General features: G+C 43.2%; 1 protein-coding gene across 1 annotated transcript in view; it reads left to right on the top strand.

Annotated features, from left to right (window-relative positions):
• The first annotated feature begins 384 nt into the window (after positions 1-384).
• The window catches only part of LOC126085065 (zinc finger protein 530-like), a 47,236-nt gene continuing 41,620 nt past the window's right edge, over positions 385-6,000 (top strand). Inside the window, exon 1 of the mRNA XM_049900018.1 lies at positions 385-463. The gene's annotated coding sequence lies outside the window, so the exon portion shown is untranslated. The remainder of the gene's footprint in view (positions 464-6,000) is intronic.

Here is a 6,000-nt window from a genome sequence, read left to right as displayed (position 1 = left end):
TTGAACTGCACTACAGGATCTTCTTGGCTGCATTCATTACAGAAGCAGATCGCCAGGCCTTTCTTTCTTGGTACCGCTGGGTGGGTTCAAACCCCAACCTTTAGGTTAGTAGTCAAGCACAAACTGGGTAACCTTCACTTGGCGTCATACAGTACTCAAACCTCAAACATGCAAAAGGAGCATTTGGCCTCCACTCAACTCCGAAGATCAGTGATTATATCCAGAGTCCCCAGATACAAAGGTTTCCTCAGTCAACTTTCCAGTTAAGGCTTCTGCCTGCGCTGGATTAAAGTCCCACCCGTGAAAGGTAAGAACTAGGAATTCTGGGACTTGTAGTCCGCCAGCAGACAGCTGTGCTCTTTGGGAGGTGCAGCACGCTCTGCGCAGGCGCACGAGAAATCTGGTGCCCAGAGGAATTGCGGCGGCGTCAACTGCTGGAGGGGAGACCACCCGCAGACACGAGGTAGAAGTCCCTCCTGGAGCTAGGGGGCGGGTGCCAGTCGCTGATCCGGGCCCACGGGCTCTTGGAGCCTGCGAATTGTCCACCAAAATGGTTTCTCCCGTTCTTCCTGGTCCTGTATCGGCCCAGATTAACTGCATCCCGTCTTGTAGCTGGGCCGAATGTGTATGGAATTAGATCATAAGTGAAGTCTACCAGTGCCCATCTCTGGGCTTTAGGGCTTGCCTCCTCCAAACTTACAGCTGGAGAGCTTTTAAAATATGACGGTATTAGAGCTGTTGGTGAATATAAACTTTGGTGTAGAGATGCTCGAGGTGCCTGGGTGGTGCAGGCGGTTTGCCATCAGCTGCTAACTGTAAGACTGGTGGTTTGAACCCATCCAGCGGTACTGCGAAAGAAAGGCCTAGAGATCTGCTTCCGTTAAAAATTATAGCCAAGAAAACTGTATAGAGCACTTCTGCTCTGCAGCCCATGGAGGTGTGGTGGGCGGGGGTGCCAACTGAACAGCAGCTCACAACAACATGGAGATGCTCACACTGGCAATTTATGGCAGTAAAATGCATCATGAAAAAGATAGGATGCCAACATGGAAACTTAACAGAATTGACCTTCTGGTCGCTGGGGGAAAGGAGTGCACGAGCTATCCTATTTGCTTGGATCTATATTTCTTGATGTGTCAGTACTGTTCTATGCTGGAAAGAAAATGGGCTCCCTCTGAGTGGAGAGCGCAGAGAACTGTGACATTCTTCGCTGGATGTGAGCTTTGGGAACAGGGATCCTGCTATGCCCTGCTCCTTCCCCAGTTGGGCTGACAAGTACAAAGCACTTGGGAATGAATGGGAGATCTCGCTTCGGTGCTGCCCCTGATATTTCCTAAGTCAGGGAGAGAGCTCTAACGGAAAACCACGGCCCTCGGCCTGCCTGTTTCTCCCACAGTATACCTAGGTGTGTCCATAAGCCAAGAAACCAGTTGCTGGGGAGTCAGTTCCAACTCGTGGCAACCCCACTGTGTTAGAGTAGAACTGTGCTCCATAGGGTTTTCAAGGCTGTGACCTTCTGGAAGCAGATTGTCAGGCCTTTCTTCCAAGGTGCCTCTGGGTGGATTTGAAACCACCAACGTTTGAACCACCAGTATTTCAGTTAGTAGTCAAGTGCTTTAGCCATTTGTGCCACCAAGGGACTCCAAATGTGTCTGTACTCATGCCTTAATCCCTCACAGGATGCATGCTGGGGAGAGGCCTGTGAAGAACCTGATCATGATCTCCAGGGCCATGTGGTCAAATGTTTCAGGGTTCCCAGACACAGCATAGTCTAAAAGGGGGAGCCAGTGTCCATGAGGGCAAATCCCATTGGTTCTGTAGACATCCTGTCTTATCAAAATAGAGGACCAGTGCCCATTACAGTACCCAGGTACCCATGACCAAAGGAAGTCATGGTGTTATCTGTGTGTGTCAGTATTTAAATTTCTCAAAAATAAAAATCACAACCATTTCTCATACTTTTCTTCCTAGTATTTCTTTGAAAAATTAAGTTAGAATATCCTCAGATAAAGGATTGCCAATTCCAACCATGATGGGAAAAAAAAAAACAAGGACTACTTTTAGCTATTGACCTTAAACAATTACAAAACTAGACAAAAGGTATGAAACAATGCTTTTCAAACCTGAGGTAATAGGCCACTCAGAAGAGTGATCCCTGAGGAAAAGGAGTCGCATTAGATAGCCCTGTGATCTTTTCAAAGAACCATGTTTCTGATTCACTGATTTTTTTTCCTCATTGTCTTCCTGTTTTCAATGTCAGTGATTTCTGCTTTGTTTCTTTATTTTGTCTTTTCTTCTACTTGCCTTATACTCAATTTGCTATTCTTTGTCTAGTTTACTAAAGTAGTTTAGGTTATTGATTTTAGATCTTCTTTTCTAATATACACACATTATGCTATGATTTTCCCTCTAAGCATAGTTTTTGCACAAATTTTGGAAAGTTGTGCTTTCACTTAGTCCAACATGTTTTATAATTTTTCTACAATCTTCTTTGACCCCTGAGCTGCTCAGAATTGTTGTATAGTTGTCACATATTTGAGAATTTTCCAGAAATCTTTCCATTATTTATTTCTAGTTCAATTCCATTGTGGTCTGAGAACCTACATTGTCTAATTTCTGTTCTTTTAAATTTCTTAGGGTGTGTGTTATGGCCCAGAATGTGGTCTGTCTTGGTGAAAGTTTCATTTGAACTTGAGAATAATGTGTATTCTGTTCTTGGATGGATTTATCTATGAAAGTCTATTAGATCAAGTTGATTGATAGTGATGCTTAGGTCATCTAATTTTTGCTTAATATACCAATTACTCGTGTTATTTGTTCAGCACACAGATTAAATAGGTATGGTGAAAGAATACAACCCTGATGCACTCCTTTCCTGACTTTAAACCAATCAGTATCCCCTTGTTCTGTCGGAAAAACTGCCTCTTGATCTATGTAAAGGTTCCTCATAAGCACAATTAAGTGTTCTGGAATTCCCATTCTTCGCAGTGTTATCCATAGTTTGTTATGATCCACACAGTCGAATGCCTTTGCATAGTCCATAGAGCACAGGTAAACATCCTTCTGGTATTCTCTGCTTTCAGCCAGGATCCATCTGATATCAGCAATGATATCCCGGGTTCCACGTCCTCTTCTGAAACGAGCCTGAATTCCTGTCAGTCCCTTGTTGATATATTGCTGCAGCCATTTTTGAATGATCTTGAGCAAAATTTTGCTTGTGTGTGATATTAATGATATTGTTCTATAATTTCCACATTCGGTTGGATCACCTTTCTTGGGAATAGGCATAAATATGGATCTCTTCCAGTCAGTTGGCCAGGAAGCTGTCTTCCATATTTCTTGGCATAGACGAATGAGCACCTCCAGCACTGCATCCGTTTGTTGAAACATCTCAATTGATATTCCATCAATTCCTGGAGCCTTGTTTTTCGCCAATGCCTTCAGAGCAGCTTCGACTTCTTCCTTCAGTACCATCGGTTCCTGATCATATGCCACCTCTTGAAATGGTTGAATATCGACTAATTCTTTTTGGTATAATGACTCTGTGTATTCCTTCCATCTTCTTTTGATGCTTCCCGTGTCATTTAATAATTTCCCCATGGAATCCTTCACTGTTGCAACTCGAGGCTTGAATTTTTTCTTCAGTTCTTTCAGCTTGAGAAATGCCGAGCATGTTCTTCCCTTTTGGTTTTCCATCTCCAGCTCTTTGCACATGTCATTATAATACTTTACTTTGTCTTCTCGAGCTGCCCTTTGAAATCTTCTGTTCAGTTCTTTTACTTCATCAATTCTTCCTTTTGCTTAAGCTGCTTGACGCTCAAGAGAAAGTTTCAGAGTCTCCTCTGACATCCATCTTGGCCTTTCCTCCTTTCCTGTCTTTTCAATGACCTCTTGCTTTCTTCATGTATGATGTCCTTGCACAACTCGTCTGGTCTTTGGTCACCAGCGTTCAATGCATCAAATCTATTCTTGAGATGGTCTCTAAATTCAGGTGGGATATACTCAAGGTCATATTTTGGCTCTTATGGACTTGCTCTGATTTTCTGCAGTTTCAGCTTGAACTTGGATATGAGCAATTGATGGCCTGTTCCACAGTCGGTCCCTGGCCTTGTTCTGACTAATGATATTGAGCTTTTCCATCATCTCTTTCTTGATTTCTGTGCGTTCCATCTGGCGAGGTCCATGTGTCTAGTTGTCGTTTATGTTGATGAAAGAAGGTATTTGCAATGAAGAAGTCATTGGTCTTGCAAAATTCTATCATTCGATCTCCGGCATTGTTTCTGTCACCAAGGCCATATATTCCAACTACTGATCCTTCTTCTTTGTTTCCAACTTTCGCATTCCAATCGCCAGTAATTGTCAATGCATCTTGATTGCATGTTTGATCAATTTCAGACTGCAGCAGCTGATAAAAATCTTCTATTTCTTCATCTTTGGCCCTAGTGCTTGGTGCATAAGTTTGAATAACAGTCATATTAACTGGTCTTCCTTGTAGCCATATGGATATTATCCTATCGCAGACAGTGTTGTACTTCAGGATGGATCTTGAAATGTTCTTTTTGATGACAAATGTAACACCATTCCTGTTTGAGCTGTCATTCCCAGCATAGTAGACTATATGATTGATTCCAAATGGCTAATATCAGTCCATTTCACTAATGCCTAGGATATCGATGTTTATGCATTCCATTTAATTTTTGACGATTTCCAATTTTCCTAGATTCATACTTCGTACATTCCAGGTTCTGATTATTAATGGATGTTTGCAGCTGTTTCTTCTCATTTTGAGTCATGCCACATCAGCAAATGAAGGTCCCGAAAGCTTTACTCCACTCACATCATTAAGGTTGACTCTACTTTGAGGAGGCAGCTCTTCCCCAGTCATCTTTTGAGTGCCTTCCAACCTGGGGTGCTCATCTTCCAGCATTATATCAGACAGTGTTCCACTGCTATTCATAAGGTTTTCACTGGCTAATGCTTTTCAGAAGTAGACTGCCGGTTCCTTCTTCCTAGTCTGTCTTATTCTGGAAGCTCAGCTGAAACCTGTCCTCCATGGGTGACCCTGCTGGTATCTGAATACCGGTAGCATACTTACAGCATCACAGCAACACGCAAGCCCCCACAGTACAACAAACTGACAGACAAACTGGACTATATGAAGAAGAACGGGGCATCAGGATTGGAGGAAGACTCATTAACAACCTGCCTTATGCAGATGACACAACCTTGCTTGCTGAAGGTGAAGAGGACCTGAAGCACTTACTAATGAAGATCAAAGACCATGGCTTTCAGTATGGATTACACCTCAACATAAAGAAAACAAAAATCCTCACAACTGGGCAAATGAGCAACATCGTGATAAATGGAGAAAAGATTGAAGTTGTCAAGGATTTCATTTTACCTGGATCCACAATCAACAGCCGTGGAAGCAGCAGTCAAGAAATCAAAAGATGCATTGCATTGGGCAAATCTACTGCAAAGGACCTCTTCAAAGTGTTGAAGAGCAAAGGTGTCACCCCGAAGACTAAGGTGCACCTGACCCAGGCCATGGTATTTTCAATCACATCATATGCATGTGAAAGCTGGACAATGAATAAGGAAGACCCAAGAAGAGTTGACGCCTTTGAATTGTGGTGTTGGTGAAGAATATTGAATATATCGTGGACTGCCAAAAGAACGAACAAATCTGTCTTGGAAGAAGTGCGGCCAGAATGCTCTTTAGAGGCAAGGATGGTGAGACTGCGTCTTACAAGCTTTGGACGTGTTGTCAGGAGGGATCAGTCCCTGGAGAAGGACATCATGCTTGGCAGAGTACAGGGTCAGTGGAAAAGAGGAAGACCCTCAACGAGGTGGATTGACATAGTGGCTGCAACAATGAGCTCAAGCGTGACAACGATTGTAAGTGTGGCGCAGGACCGAGCAGTGTTTAGTTCTGTTGTGCATAGGGTCACTATGAGTCAGAACCGACTCGATGGCACCTAACAACAACAACGATACCAG

The sequence above is a fragment of the Elephas maximus genome, chromosome 11 (assembly GCF_024166365.1).
Source record: "Elephas maximus indicus isolate mEleMax1 chromosome 11, mEleMax1 primary haplotype, whole genome shotgun sequence".
Taxonomy (NCBI): Eukaryota; Metazoa; Chordata; class Mammalia; order Proboscidea; family Elephantidae; genus Elephas; species Elephas maximus.
The sequence above is the reverse complement of the archived record's forward strand: the minus strand, read 5'-3'. Positions and strand labels throughout refer to the sequence as shown.